At 32.5% G+C, this 17,621-nt stretch overlaps 2 pseudogenes; both read right to left on the reverse strand.

Annotated features, from left to right (window-relative positions):
- Window positions 1-267: 267 nt before the first annotated feature.
- Window positions 268-1,513, reverse strand: LOC141703646 (ribulose bisphosphate carboxylase small subunit, chloroplastic-like; annotated as a pseudogene).
- Window positions 1,514-8,805: 7,292 nt separating this feature from the next.
- Window positions 8,806-17,595, reverse strand: LOC141703645 (tubulin alpha-1 chain-like; annotated as a pseudogene).
- Window positions 17,596-17,621: the final 26 nt, after the last annotated feature.

The following is a 17,621-nucleotide window of genomic DNA, read 5'->3' on the forward strand; positions in this document are numbered from 1 at the left end:
AAAATGCAAACTTATATAAAACCAGTTTTAAATAAGGACGTTTGTGACAAGAAATGCACAGATGCACCCATGATATATTTGTTGAGTATGACAACACAACTGATACAAGCAACTATGTACAGCCAATTCCTTTTAGCAATAATAACTACTGTAAGCAGTTTAGAATAAGGAAATTTTGAATTACCCCTATGGAATCACTCATTGATTTCATTGAACATGCAGAAGCAGAACAGGGTCGCACTGCAACTTTTTCAAGGAGCAGAGGATCTAGGTGGTTGTGGGCTTTTGGATGATGAACGACATACATTGAGCTTGCCTAATGTTATCAAAAGCCAGGCACCGGATGTAAGCACTAGGATATGCCTTCTTGCATTCCGTGATTTCATGGAGGACTTGAGATGCGTCCGTGCAACCAAACATGGGAAGCTTCCACATTGTTCAGTACCTCCTATCGTAGTAGTTAGGAATTCTGCTGTTCTCGCGATAAATATACCCCAGCTGTAGACAAAAATGTTCAGAACAAGAGATCAGTATTTCAACCCCTGCTTAACAAAAAACTTCAGACCACAGAGTATTGCTTCAAGCCATTGATTTATTAATGATTTTGTGCATGCAAGAGAGAAAGAAACAGAAAGTTCATCTCCAGAGATGGCAATTTCAAGATTGAACAAAATTATTTATCAGTGCCACAATTTGGATTGCATTTATAGAAAATTTGATAACATCGGACACACAATGAATATTTTCTATATAAAAATATGCAGTTTCTAACATTGGAGTCAAGTTCTATCACTATCAACTATCAAGAAACAAGACACCTGCTAAACTGAAAGTTTACAACATAATTTAAATTATGATAAAGAGTGGATGCAAATAGCAATTTTTTTAAGAATTAGTGGTTGTATTCCAGATGTTATCTTTGCCAAACAAAGGGAGCTCACAATACAATTCAATTACCAGAAGTCACACTTTCTGCAACAACTAGTTGTCATATCTCTTTAACACTTAAAATTGATGCAATTGTAGATAAAAGCAATTAAGAACTATCTAGCTGAACAAAAACTGTAGAACATTTCCAGTAGGATATGTATTAATCATACTAATAAAGAAATTATGAAGTATCTATTTTACTGCATCAAATTCAAGGCATGGAATCCATCCTTTTTTCATCATGTAATCAATTTCCCTAGCGATTGAATCATCGGTGAGAGGTGGAAGGTAGGAGAGAGTCTCAAACTTCTTGTTATCAATCGATTCCAAGTCTGTTTACACACAAACGAGAGCCAACTATAAGCAGTACAAAAGGTGGTAATATAAACAGCTTAAAAAAAATTAAAAATAAAAATACAAGTTCCGATCAAAGTACCTTCATACAGTGAGTTTTAGATCCATTCGAAACAGTCTTCCTGTTCCACGCAACTGAATCCTTCATCTGAAACAGCTTTGGCGGGATAGGTTTCAAGCCAACATAGGTGGATCCAGCCACCAGAGCCGAAAAGCTTGCAGCAGACATAATTGATTTATTACCAAACTGATCTAGAGCACAACTGGAAACACAAAACTAGAGACTAGCACAAGAAGTGATTCTATTGATTTTATTTACGCGATATGTATTGTGCATTTTCACCCAAAATAACAGGATACTGCTCCAACCCAACTTGGGTTACCCAAGTACCATAAAAACCAAAGCGGTCCCACCACCTGAAATAGCCAGTAACCCCACAGCAAGAAGAGCTTATTTCCATCCAAATTGATATTGCGCCAAGGTCCCTGCATTAGAAACAGTGCTAATAGGAGTATTTGCTGCGGGTTCCAAAGCCTGATCTTTTGCAAAATTGATGACTTCGGATTCCTGTCTACATTAATATACATAATGGCTAAACTCAATTACCAAGACTATTACCCATCCCCTAAGAATTTTGCCAACATTACTAAAAAGGAAGCCTGGATTTGAATTAAATAAGTTACATCCTGCGGGTTGACCAGTTGAAACTGGTGGGGTTTGATCCTGCCATCGAAAAGAAGATGTTTTCATGATTAAGAATAATAAAATTACTTATCTGAACACAGGCCTTCATCTATATCCTCCTTTGTAAGGCCCTTCTTCTCAAAGAGGAACGTCTGTACAGGACAGGAAATCCCTTAATTTTTAGATGTAAAAGAAATTTGACAGCATTCTCCAGTTGATCTTCCCGAATTGGTTCTGAGTTCACAAACACAGATAAAACCTTGGTATCTTGATGGACCTTGTAAACTCCAAGACTGTTATTAACAGAGTAGCAATGCTTAGCACAATTTAACACAACTTAAATTACAAAAACAATAGCAGTATAATGGACCATGGGGGTGAAAGGACCATTCTTGAGGATCTGAATGTATAATGGATTGGCAATGCTGATGAACAACATCATTTTCTTTTTCCATAGTGTGTAGTTAGATATGTGAAAGGTAGGAATTTTGATACTGCTAAACTTCGGTGTATTCATTCTTCCAAGTTCTTTAATCTGTTTGCTTTCAGATTTTGCTTTGATACCACTTGTTAGGTAATGAATAAAACACAGCCGGGGGGGGGGGGGTGAATCTGTTTTGGATTATTTTTAAGCTTTTTGAACTATTATGGATGGTGAACAAAGTAATCTAACTGTAGAGATAATATGTTGTAACATGAATAATGAAACATGCACATGAATACACTATCTTTTAAAACTCACTTAATTTTATATTAAAATCATGTATGTCTTGCTACAAATTTATGGGTTCTTAGTTGATAAATAACTTAGCTTCTCCTTGAGAGTTACAAGATTTTCTAGATCTTTTATTACTTCTAAAACAAAGCATCCAGTGTTTACTTTATAGAACAGTAAACACAGGTTTTACACAACATGCAATATCATGTACTAAACCCTACTTTAAGTTAACTAAAACTTCTTCAAGCTTCGTTTTGTAAACGTTTCAAATCAGTGATTGATAATCTTAGATATTCAATTGATCTGCATTATGTACTTGAGTTTTACATCGAGATCTCCAGTTTGTTATATAGGAAACTCGATATCGATAAGTATAATGGCTTATCGAGATCTCTTATTACTCTATAATTGTTTTGACTTGTTGAAGTCTCTGAGTTCTCTATAAGAGAATTAGGCTTATCGAGGTCTCCAATCTTAATGTCTTCATTTTGACTTATCGATATGTCTGAGTTCTCTAGTGAGGAAATGACTTTTCGATATCTCAGAGTTCTCTAGTGAAATTTTGACTTATCGATATCTCAGAGATGTCTCGTGATATTTTGACTTGCCAATATCCCAGAATTCTCTAGTGAAGAATGACTTGTCGATATCTCCAATCTTCATGTCTTCAATTTGCCGTGTCGATATCTCTAAGACTTCTCTATAAGCTTTTCTTGACTTCTCGATAAGTCATTCTGGAGTACTCGAACGACTTCTCTATAAGACTTAATATGTGACTTGTAGATTTCTTAACTTAGAATGTTTTTCCCAAAAAAGATTTATTCAACTACAAGCTTCTTCACATTGTCTCTGAGCCATGATCTTCATGATCTTCTTCTAGAGTTTATTCTTAGGTTTGAGACTATTTACAGAAAAATACTATAGTCTAATCTATTTACACTTTTACAGACTTAAGTGATACAATACAAAATGCAAACTTAGATTACCATACAACTTACTTAGGGCTGTCAATTTGACATAGTCTTGTTAAAGTGCTGGCATGTCTTGCACAACAAAGTTTGTTATAACGGAAGAAAGAAAGATTATATTGAACGTAAAGAAAGAACACAAATAGGTAAAAGAGAAATTTTTTATTTAATCTTGAGGATACAGATTACATCATATGTTTAGGTTATGACAAATCTTAACCTAACAAATCTCTTAGGCGGATAAAGAAAAATTCAAAAAATGGGCTTAAAACGCTGATTCAAGGCATATTCTAACAAATCTCCACCTTGACTTGAATTCTCTCACCAAATAGATGTTTCAGATGCACCATAATAACTCCAAATATACAAGAAAAAATTATTCTGCCTCATATTTTACTTCAGGTCCCAGATTAACAACTTAGAACATTTAGCAAGTCAAAACAATTTTGGAACCTGCCACATGGACCCGACTTGGTGAACATATCAGCGAGACTATCAACAGTACCCGCTTTCTTCACCTTAACCTTAATATCTCAAATTTATGTGCTTAGTCTGCTAATGATGGACTTGATCCTTGGCTAAGCATATTACAGTAAGACTATCACAATACACAACAGCCTGATCATGATGCATACCAAGATCACTAACTAGTCCTTTCAACCATATTCCCTCTTTAGCAGCTTCAGTCAATGCCATGTACACTGCTTCAGTAGTAGATAAAATAACTGTAGGCTGCAGAGTTCCCTTCGAACTAACAACTAAACCACTCAGAGTAAATACATAACCAGTCGTAGACATCCTGATATCAACATCTCCAGCATACCCAACATTTTATGTACTTAAATCTTCTCCATTGAGGCACCTTTCTCATGTATGAAGGGCAAATCTTACTTCTTCTAGTGATAAAATATCTTTCCCAACAATGAAATTCTCATACGACAATGGCAAAAACAATAAAAGAAATTGGTCAACATCCTCATCTTCTACTTTAACATCTATATTTCAAAAATCTAACAAAATAGTATTTAACCTATCAAGATCATCCCTAAGAAATATACATTCCTGCATAAGCAGGCTGAACAGACGTTGCTTGAGAAGCAATTAGTTGGTTATGGACTTTGTCATATATAACCTTTCAAGTTTCATTCACAGGCTGGCCGCAGTTTCTTGATCAGCTATCTTAGTGATGACGTCATCAGCCAAATATATCATGATTATCGAATGTGCCTTCTCCTCCAAACTATTCGATTCCCTGTTATTTGCACCTGTTTAGATTTTTCCGAAAGTGGTGCCTACAGTCCTTGCTGCTTTAGCAAGGCTCACATCTTGATCTGTCATAGACCGAAACTATTCTCCCAATGAATCTATTAATCTTCATGTTTAAAGAAGACACCTTTTTGTCAAACAGATTCATGAAACTTTAAAACCCAAAAAACTAGCCTTAGCTCTGAGTACCGATTTGTTCTAACGGAAGCAAGAAAGATTATAATAAACTTAAAGAAATTTAATCTTAAGGATACAGATTACAACATAAGTTTAGGTTATGACCTAGAGAGTTATATAACACATTAGGTTGTTATGAAAAAACCCAAAAAAGTCCAAAACGCTAACTCAGGGCATATCCAAACAAAGTTTTTTTAAATATATTCAAAGAGATTGTAGGAAATTTCTTCCTTAGAGTTACGATCCTGGTAGGAATTTACGTGGGGTCTGGCTATTTCCTACCAAATATCCTCATTTCTACCAAATTCATGTATATTATGAATTGCAATAAAATCTTATGCTTAAAAAAACTATATCGGTAGGGGGCAGAGGGGTCAAGTTAGGCGGATCCGAACAAAACTCTAAACCAATCATTAATTCAGTTATATATTTAACCCCATTAAAGAAGTTTAAATTTATGAGTTGGGCGACTAGATTTTGGTCGTTTGGTTCGGTTAGGTTGGGAATATAAGCTACTAGGCAAATTAATTTATTTTGTGTCATCCATGTTGGATTTTTTACGCAGTGAGGGCATGGCAAAATAATTTTACACATACAAAATCCAAATAAAAGCATATAAATGTGAATAAAAATTAGAGGGATCGAATAACCTTTTAAAATAATTCGGAGACAACGACAGAGATACTTAGCAGTTGTCCTCAAGTGTGAAGCATCCACGGTATCCACAAGAAAACGATGTTAAGGAGGAGGAAGAAGGTGGAGAGAATTGGGTTTTCAAACTTTTTGGGTTTTCGGGTTAGCATGTGGGTAAGAATAAAATCGGGGTCTATAATAGTTATTATAGGCAAAATTTTCAGCTGAAATTTTCCATATATAATATTATATCCCATTTTATTATCATTAATAATTAAAACACCTTTTAATTATTAATCCTTTTTCTAAACACTTTAGAAATAATCTCTCTCTGATTTAATTTCAAAAATTAAATCCTTAATTAATATATTAAGAACTTTTCTAATAATTTTAATCAATTAAATCTCATTAATCAATTATTGAAATTTCCAATTAATTATTTTTCATAATAAATAATTATTAGCCATTATTAATTAATTCCTCCACCATTAAATCATTCTCTTTTATGGTGTGACCCTGTAGGTTCAATAGTAAGCCGGTAGTAAAATAAATAATAATAAACTATTTTATCATTAGTAAATAAAATTCTCTAATTTATTAAATATGATAATTAATTAAATCACATTTATTCACATCGTGAGGGATACTTTCAGCATATGCCACATCGGATAATATGACTTCATGCCAGAATACCAAGAACCTATTCAGTGAATAGTTACCGTACAATAAACTCCTTCTACCCTACAATGTCTCGATTAAATACAGGCAGGTCTCGTGTCAAGCCTATCTAATTCAATCACTTTGCTTACCATTACTATGCGTAGTCTATGTAAATTAGAAACCTTTCTAATTTCATTTACTATGGCCAGAGATTCCTGAAACTAGCATAAGTGGATCAGCGTTTTGAAATGCGCTTCCTTCACTAGAAGGGGTAGACCTTTATTGATCATACAATCTTCGTGTACAAATTCTATACCAGAGAGCCCTAATTAATTGTCCTGGGGACTAAGGAACTAAACCAAAGCATAGTTCAGTGTACACAAGATGACTATGATGACCTCAAGTCTAAGGATACTTGTACAACTATCACTATATGAACAACTGCTGACACGTGAGTGAACTCCATCAGTTGTTCAGCCGTGCGAGTCATGTTCAGTGAACTTATTCCATAATAAGCACCTACATACTAGCTATAGTGTCACCACACAAATGTCTATGAGAACAGACATCCTTCATAATGAAGCAAGCATAGTATGTACCGATCTCTGCGGATTATTAATTACCAGTTAGTAATCCTACGACCAGGAACTATTTAAGTTTAGAGTTATCATCTTTTTAGGTCTCACTATTATGATCTCATCATAATCCATAAAAAGCTTTACTCTAAACTATGGTATATCTTATTTAAACACTTAAATAGATAGAGCCCGTAATAAAAACAAAACAAGTCTTTTATTAATATCAATGAAATCAAAACAGATTACACAGGAAGTTATTCCTAAATCCTAATACATGATTGGACTTAGGACATATTCCTTTCAATCCGTCAAGCAACAAATCAACTCTTCCCAAAACTTTCCTATAATAAAAAAATAATAAAATAAAAACGTAAAAATTACTTGAATTGTATGTAACAAAGCATTCTTGTTACATGCATACGATCACATGGAATACTGACTTTTCGTTTATTAAATTAAGTCATATAAACTTATAAGAAAAAGACTAAATGAACTCAAAAGAAGTAGGTGTGCGGGTCAAGTTGGAATCGGTAGGTTGCACGCAAAACCCTAAACTAACCCATTTAATTCAATTTTAATAATATTTAACACGATTCAATTTCGGTTTGAATTTTTTAGGTTGGTTTAAGGCGGGTTAGGTCCGGTAGGGTCGGTTAGGTCGGGTTTCAAAACCCATGGTCACCCATACTATCCGAAATTAGGTTTAATTTGATTGTTATTTGTGGTGATAATGTTGTATATGTTGTATATACTATATTTATACCAAATTTTAATTTTATTAAGATTTTTTCACTACTAGAAAAAAGACCTTAGACATCGGTTAAAAACCGATGTCTATGTAAAAAATGTATGATGTCTTCACGACTGATGTTAAATATATTTTCTCATAGACATCGGTTAAAAACCGATTTCTATGTAATATTACACGTTTCTGGAAAATTTCTGATGTCTAATTCACATTGATGTTATATAATTGTGTAATGTCAAGTTCAGAAATGTAATATTATGATGATTAGACCTATTTAAAACTATAACACACAAGCAATATTTATAAAACAACATCGATTACAAATAAAAAACAGATATCTATAACCTATTAGACATCGGTTGTATTTAAAGAACCGATGTTAATTTGAACAATAGACATTGATTGTTTTCTAAATAACCGATGTCAATTTGAACAATAGACATCGTTTATTTTTTAAATAACCGATGTTAATATGATAAATAGACATCAGGTGTTTATTTTTGAATTGATGTTATTGCCTTGTTTATATGTGCTAATATCCCTTCATTAACATCGAATATTAGACAATGTATTAAAAAACTTAAATCTCAAAACTCAACCAATGCATATATTATTACTCAATTGAATTCAAGATCAACAAATTCTCAATGTGTACAACTAATATCAAATATGTTCATCATTCTAAACAAAGTACAACTAATGTGTAAAATTAACCATATTTCTATTTCTAGTACTCAAGTCATCCCCTTTCATGCGGGCTCCAATTTTCTTTACCATGCTTCCAATCAATAAAAAGATATATGTCTCGCCTAAAAATTTTCCAATCCTTTAAAAGATATCTGATGCATAAACTGAAACAGTGATTAGGGAATCAATTAGTATGTATCAGTTAATAAGGTAGGTGACACTAAATAAATGGAGGACATGTGCTCACCCTTGACTCATCAAACTTGTACCAGGTGTTTGGAGCAGAACGAAGGAAAGAGTAGTAATGCCCTGAAGTAGCATATAGATCTCAAAACTACTAAAATACATAAATGGTGAGCAGATACTAAAGTTATAATTAAATGGTTATAGAACATGAAGCATTAAAAATTTCCAATATTATGCATGATATCAAACTTGTGGTCAATGCGGGAAGAACACCTCAGCCACCTGGTGGAGTTTGAAATCATGCAGACAGCCCTCTAAACCTTGGCAAGGTCTCCGCCAGGAACAACAGTAGGGGACTGATAGTCGATTCATACTTGAATCCAGTTGGGCACCAGTCAACAAACTGAATTGTCCGCTAGGTCTTGATAGTTGCAACAACTGCATTGACATCCTTGGGGACAACATCACCACGATACATCAAATAGCAATCCATGTACTTCCCATGACGAGGATCACACTTGGCCATCATGGAGGATGGCTCAACGCAGTGTTGGTTATATCAGCCACAGAGAGTTGCTCATGTATGCCTTTTCACTGATATGACAGGGGCATATGATGAAAGCATGAAATGGATCCGTGGATATGGGACCAAGTTGGTCTGGAACTCAGTCATATCCATATTTATAGCACCATCAAATCGCAGAGATGTAGTCAAGGAGGAAATCATCTGAATTAAACATATACAGACCAAATGATTAGGAATACTAAGAACTAGCATTAGAACAAATTCAGAAAATATAATTCCCCTATATCATCTTCCCCAAGAGAATGAGCAAAAATGTTTGGGTGTGTTTCAAGTGAAGTCAAAAACTGTACACAGGTCCAGATAAGAATGGAAAAAACAAAAAAATTTAGATAAAATCATGAAGAGTGATACCTGAGAAACAAGCCTGTTAAGGTTGGTGTAGGTGGGACGCTCAATGTCTAGCGAGCACCTACAAATGTCATAAATGGCCTAATTGTCCAGAAGAATAGAGATATCAGTGTGTTCCGGGAGTGAATGGGTTGAAAAGGACATTGTTGTAGGGTTCAACGACAGAAGTTGAAACCTGTGGTGATGGGTAGACAGTAAACCCAAATTTTGGACTTTTTTCCCATAGTGAATCAACACTTCTTCCTTGCAGTTTTCACAATGAACTTTGTATCTGGATCTTCTATCTTTTAAGCTTTGTAAACGATTCAAGAGCAAGCCTGGGAAGGTGGTACATCTTTAATCTCCAGGCTCAAATCAATGGAGGGCTCATAAGTATCAGATAAAGTGCTCGCAATTACAACATTTCAGCTGAATTTTTAAAACATACAAAGAGTCATTATATGTGAATGAGTAAAGAGATTTATGTAAAAACTAAGCATTTAATTACAAGATTACCTTGCTTACTAGGCGACCACCAAAAACCTGTTTGACAAAGTTATCATTATTTACACACAAAGTTGTCTCCTTTGACTTTGATCACTACAACACCTCTGGAGTCTATCAAGAAAGCATGGCCCGTATGCAGCAGTTTCAGTATAGACCACAAACCCAAACAACATTCGTTAACTTAGAAATGAAAAAAATCCAGGACAAGATACCCATTGATAATCATCACAAGGGAAACTTAGAACATACCCTGTATTACCTGTAGAACATACCCTGTATCTAGCCTCACTTTGCATAAATTGATAGCTATTTACCAACTCTTATAATAGTCCATTTAACAAACTCATTCTAATTCGAAACCACAATTCGACAAAATCTTTTTATTAAAAAAACTGAACACAATAACAGTTGGGTAATTTCACTCCACCAAAAATCATCAATTACTAATACACTATCAAACTTGATGCATTACACAAAATATACAACACAAACATAAAATAGTTACGAACACGGAGATACACATATAATCTACCTTGAAAGGCCAATTTTCGCGATTAAAATTGACAAACGCTATCACTAGCTTTAACAACAGAAAAGAACTCCTTCTCGACATAAATCTCCAAGTACTCACCATAACCTAACACAACCCCCTTATCTCATCTTCTCAGGCCATTTTCTTCATCTGCTGTAACCTCTTCTCTCTCAAACCTTGATATCCTCCAAATCGAGACGATCTAGAGCTGAAGATCTCATTATCTATCTCTATTCCACCGCTTTCAATACTGTTAACACTTGCTTATCCAAGATCTGTCAAATTCTCCAATTATTATAATCAGCAAACACACACATAGACACTTTTCTCTCTCTCTCTAACTCATCTATCTCTATCTCTCTCTAGTTTAAGGTTATTGGAAAATTTAAGACTATGAAAGTGAATACAAACATGTGAAGCTCAACGAACCTCTGAACCTTTGGAAAAAAAGCGAGAAACAAATTTAAAAAACAAAACCCAATAAAATTCAGAACTAAATCGAGATGCAAGAATATCGGATTAAATTTTAAGCAATACATCAGAAAACCCACACACCAAATTTGTCAAGAGGTATCAAAGTAAAACCCGTTTACATACTTTAAGAACTAAAACAAAAAACTCCATTAATCACCAAAAAACACAGAAAATTAGAAAGTCAACCATAGAGTTATCTTGGTATATATTAGCAAACACAGATCTGTCCCTATCGACTGTTGACTAGTGCTACACAACAAACATGCCTATGCTACCCTGCATCTTCACTCGCCTGCTTAACCCCGAACATAATAGAATGAAATCATAAAAGCCAAAAATATCATAACATTTATGCATATATATAAATCGCGAAACCGCTCATTGGCCACTATTGAAGGATTTAAAAACAGATTTTCAATTCAATTATCTTAAACCTAATTGAACAAACAAACCTGTTCAGAAATAGAGGGTTTCTCATAGATGGAGTTTGAGTAATTGAAGGTGTTCTTCAATTCGGGGTTTAATTGAAACCATATATACTTGCAATCAACTGACATGGTGTGTGTGTGACAGAGAACCAGAGAGATGGAAGAGATAGAGCACCAGAGAGATGGAAGAGAGAGAGACCAGAGTGAATTGAGAGAGAGAGAGGAAAATAATTTAGGTAATGGGGAAACGGGTTTTTTTTTTGTTAAGGGGGAATATTTGTGGAATAAGGGGGGAAAGTTTCCGCGTATTTTTTTTTTAATTTTTTTAAGCTAATCATCGACAACGGTTGTAAAATACAACCGATGTCTATAAGACAAAGACATCGGTTATATAAAAAACTGATGTCTAACGAACGTTTCTCATTTGTGAAAAATAACTATAGACAACGGTTATTTTCTCGCTACCGATATCAATATAGCATTAACATGCGGCTTTTTAAAATAACTGATGTCTAAAAGAACTTTAACATCGGTGTCTGAGCAAACCGATGTCTAAGGACCGATGTCTATTGACAGAATTCTAGTAGTGTTTCCTCTGAACATTTGACCCTTACTTACTTCTGATTAACTTTATTATAAATAATCAAGATATTGTCAGAAATTCCCTTCTTATTTAACAAAATTCTATGTTAATAGATCGCTACACTCACCGATAAAACATTATTAGATCACTACCCTCTTTCAATAAAAAAATTTGAATTGTTGCTACGAGGGTGTAAATTTGAAAATATACGCTATGAACTACACTAAAAAGTTGTGGAGAATAAATGATTATCTCACAAGAGATAGATTTTCTAGTACACTAAGACATATTTATAGGTAGCCTTTAGCCTATTTGACAGACATATTTTTCTTGAGTATTTTTCTCCACTTTGGATATATTTAATATGTTAGAATTTTTAGCCTATTTCAAAACATTTCAAATTTGCATATAATAATTGATGATTTTCATTTTAAATGTTTGAATTCAATGGATTTCTTAGTGTGTGGTGGTATGATTTTTTAGTAATTATGATATAAATTTACTGATAATTGAGAAAATTTGTGTGTAGTAATGAGAAAATTGGTGATTTTGGGCTCAGTTCAGATTGCTAATTATCAAAATTTGGATGCATTAAATCTCATTGTCAATATAACGGAGTAATACTAGATAACCCCAAACTTATACAAAAATAGTTACAAAGTAACGTGACATGACACATTTTGAAATTACATTCGTGTGCGATTATGAATGCCGTGGGGCTCTCGGAATGTTACCATTTATAAGGATATTAGTTGGTAAGCCATGCCAAGCACATACCCGAAATTAAAATAACAGTATCACAATATTATTACATAAAACTGAAACTCATAATTCGAGTAAAATACAGATCTAAATATAATTTATAAAATGATTTTAAAATATGTAGTTTAAAAAAATTGAAGTTAAGTGTAACTCTAAAATTTCACCGTATAGTTCTAGTTATGCATGCGCCTAATTATTTACTTATATAAATATGTCATGTTAACTTACTAATACGATTATTTGAAATTAAACCGACACTTGGATGTCGGCAATAAATAAAAATTAAGGAAAATAAAATTTAGAGAGAGTAAAAGTAATTTTTTGTTAGTTGAGATGTTGAGATTTTATTATATAAAATTTCAAAAATATTTGTATAATTTTCTAGTGAGTACCAAGATTTGGGAGCTAAACATGGTTGCCTTATTAGTATACATAGTTGATAACCCGTGCGAAACATGAGACCGAGAGACTAAAAATATCGAATTAATATTTGTAGAGAATTATTCCATAATTCGTGTGAAACACGAATTAAAATTAATATATTAATATAAAATGTTAAATAGTACTTGTAAAAAATAGTTATGTAGTTAAAAATAATTGAATCAGTAATGAAATTTTTCAATATAATTTCTAGTTTTGCATTGTTTCACTTGATATAAAAAATCTAACATATTAGTGTTATTTTTGGGAAACGAATGGTATCTCTATCTTATGAACCAAATTTCTGTTCTTTAGACAATTTAATATTAATTATATAATTTGATAATTATCTTAGAATTAGCCTTTTCATATAGTTTATTTAATATTACTTAATTATCGATAAATAATTTTACAAATTAAAAGTAAATAGATGTTATTAAACTTAATTTAATATACTAAACGTAATCTAAATACAAGGCCATAAATTTGTTACTGTTAATTTTTTTTAATTTAAAGTATATAAATTGTTGTGATGGACAGTAACAAATACGATCGGTAAATTATAATTATCAGTTATAAGTTAATAAATATTACTAAAGTCATTTGCTATTACTTAATTATTTTTAAAATAATACTACAGAAAATAAAGTTTACAGAGAATAGAAGTCAATCCGTGTTAATAGTTTACTTTGTAGTTTGTAATTAGTAGTTTTTCAAATAAAAGTAATATAAGTTAGTTTACTTAATTTAATGAGACTTAATAAATTCTTAATATAATTTATAAATAAATAAAGTTTACAGAAAATATAAGTCATTATTGTTATTAGTTTGTAGGTTTTATAAACTTAACATAAATATAAGTTATTTTACTTATTTAACGTAACTTAATAATTTTTTATATAATTTACAAATCGTTTAAAAAATATTTTTATTTTAAAAATGAAAAAGAAGATTGGATGAACACTAACTAAAAGAAATTAAATTACAACAATATAAGTCGAGTTGTGTTAAAAATAAAGTTAATAGAGAATGGAAGTCAACTTATGTCAAGTAAGTAGCAAAATTTGGTACTTTGGTACTTTTAGCACCAAATTATACATAGTTTCGCTTACTTAATAAAGGAGTATAGATTCGTTTTTCTATGATGTGCTCATATGCACAAAATAAACATAAACCTTTTATAATTTTTGCTTATTTTGATCCGTGCATTAACAACAATTACATAAATAGGTTTGATTAGCCCTATTTGCAATCCATTCATGTATTTATTTGTAGGTTTGGATTGGGAAATCGAATGATGTGGCAATTTATTCTTGATACTAGAAATTTTAAATTTTTCCCCTGATATCAAAGTTAAAGGTGCAACTTGCAAGGATACATAATATAGACCCGAATTGAAAAAATGCCCAAAGAAATGGGTTACAAAGTGTCAATTACTCTTATTTTTTTCTGTTTGAATTAGTAATTTGCTGAAATGCCCCTACTTCGATTAAAATAAGGTCATCTTGGATGGAAAGTGGTGAGTGGGATACAAATAGAAGCGAAATTAATTTTATGGGGGTGTATGTTGACACATAAATAATGTAGACCTAAATTACAAAAATGAAAATAAAAGTGGGTTATAAACTACCAAATACTCTAAATTAAAATGTTTTAAATTTATAGTTTTTAGTATTTAACATGTGCCTATTGACACACACTAGGCAAATTGAAAAGTATTTGGAAAAAAAAAATTCCAATATATGGGGCTCTAGTATTTTCCATATATTATATATTTGCAACTTAAACTGAATCTGGCAGCCAGGCCCTCCCAATTAATACTAAATTACTACCAAATTAAACAGCCATTAACATGTAGAGTCCCCCATAATTCAATTAACTTGTTGTTTTATTCTCCTTTCCACCTCGTAATAACCCAATATTTATCGGGTCTTTCACTAACACAAAGCCCCCAACCACTTCTCCATTCCAATCATCCAACACTCCATTTTCATATTAGCCAACTTCCTCCTTCCTCCATTCCCTCTCAATTCCCCCTCTCTCCATCTACCTCTCTCCTCATGGCTCATCCATTCCTCAGAATTTAATATTCCTTTCCCCGCCCTCCCCCTCTCTCTTTTTATCTCTCTCACTGTCCCCTCCATCTTCGCCCTCCCATTTTCTCGTTCCCACTCTTTTCTCTCACCATATCTGTCTCTTTATTTCTCTCTAGATTCGGGCGGAGGATGACTTAGCACCATTCAATTACGTGGAATCAGCCTTGCGAGCACCACCCCATTTATGTAATATCTAACTATATTTAAATAGTCTCAAATTTTTTAATTTTTCCATTAATTGTGTTAATAGGAAGAATATTTCTAATAGTTAATTAAATTTTGCTAGTGAAATCCTATGATATGCCTTCCAGAGATATGTTGATGAAAAAAGCCAAAAATTACACGGCTCATATTTATTATTTCGATTATAGAATTTATGTTCATAGAGTACTATAAATATACCAAAATAGTAAAAAACATTGGAAGTGGAAAAGGATAGAAAGTATTAATTTATGCATATATTAATAGTCGTAAAAATAATTATTTTCTTGTAAATAGAATTTTTTTTTCTTAATACTAATGCGAAAGATTTATTTACAAATGCAATGCATATAGTAAATTCAAATATTATAAAAGTTATACACAACTCATACCTGCGAGTCCCCCAGTTTTCTTTTAATTTTTCACGGGGTTTAGTCATTAAAAAAATCAATTCAAACTTTACATGCTACTGCTTCAAGTATATGGCTTGAATTTAAAAATGACAAAATGGCGACCACCTTTATGATGTATTTTTAATAAATGTTATTTTCTATTGAAATTTTATATTGAAATTTTATATTGGACGAATAAAAGTTAGATCTACTTTTGTTTAACAACTTACATATTTTAACATGATAGTTTAAGTATAGTATGTACCAGTTGAGTACAAGTTTGAAATAACCTTGACACGAGTAATATAGTTAGTCATATTTAATAGTTTGTAAAAATTTGAAAATTCACCGGTTACGGTTTTTAAAATTTACCATCCCAAGTGATGTGACAACCAAAAAATGAGTACACCATATGCATTTGACTCTATTAAATATATTTTCTCATAGACATCGGTTAAAAACCAATTTCTATGTAATATTAACATCGTTTCTGGAAAATTTCTGATGTCTAATTCACATTGATGTTATATAATTGTGTAATGTCAAGTTCAGAAATGTAATATTATGATGATTAGACCTATTTAAAACTATAACACACAAGCAATATTATAAAACAACATCGATTAATAAAAAACAGATATCTATAACCTATTAGACATCGGTTGTATTTAAAGAACCGATGTTAATTTGAACAATAGACATTGTTTTCTAAATAACCGATGTCAATTTGAACAATAGACATCGTTTATTTTTAAATAACCGATGTTAATATGATAAATAGACATCAGGTGTTTATTTTTGAATTGATGTTATTGCCTTGTTTATATGTGCTAATATCCCTTCATTAACATCGAATATTAGACAATGTATTAAAAAACTTAAATCTCAAAACTCAACCAATGCATATATATATTACTCAATTGAATTCAAGATCAACAAATTCTCAATGTGTACAACTAATATCAAATATGTTCATCATTCTAAACAAAGTACAACTAATGTGTAAATTAACCATATTTCTATTTCTAGTACTCAAGTCATCCCCTTTCATGCGGGCTCCAATTTTCTTTACCATGCTTCCAATCAATAAAAAGATATATGTCTCGCCTAAAAATTTTCCAATCCTTTAAAAGATATCTGATGCATAAACTGAAACAGTGATTAGGGAATCAATTAGTATGTATCAGTTAATAAGGTAGGTGACACTAAATAAATGGAGGACATGTGCTCACCCTTGACTCATCAAACTTGTACCAGGGTTTGGAGCAGAACGAAGGAAAGAGTAGTAATGCCCTGAAGTAGCATACAGATCTCAAAACTACTATAAATACATAAATGGTGAGCAGATACTAAAGTTATAATTAAATGGTTATAGAACATGAAGCATTAAAAAATTTCCAATATTATGCATGATATCAAACTTGTGGTCAATGCGGGAGAACACCTCAGCCACACTGGTGGAGTTTGAAATCATGCAGACAGCCCTCTAAACCTTGGCAAGGTCTCCGCCAGGAACAACAGTAGGGGACTGATAGTCGATTCCATACTTGAATCCAGTTGGGCACCAGTCAACAAACTGAATTGTCCGCTAGGTTGATAGTTGCAACAACTGCATTGACATCCTTGGGGACAACATCACCACGATACATCAAATAGCAATCCATGTACTTCCCATGACGAGGATCACACTTGGCCATCATGGAGGATGGCTCAAACGCAGTGT

The sequence above is a fragment of the Apium graveolens genome, unplaced genomic scaffold (assembly GCF_009905375.1).
Source record: "Apium graveolens cultivar Ventura unplaced genomic scaffold, ASM990537v1 ctg6910, whole genome shotgun sequence".
Classification (NCBI taxonomy): domain Eukaryota; kingdom Viridiplantae; phylum Streptophyta; class Magnoliopsida; order Apiales; family Apiaceae; genus Apium; species Apium graveolens.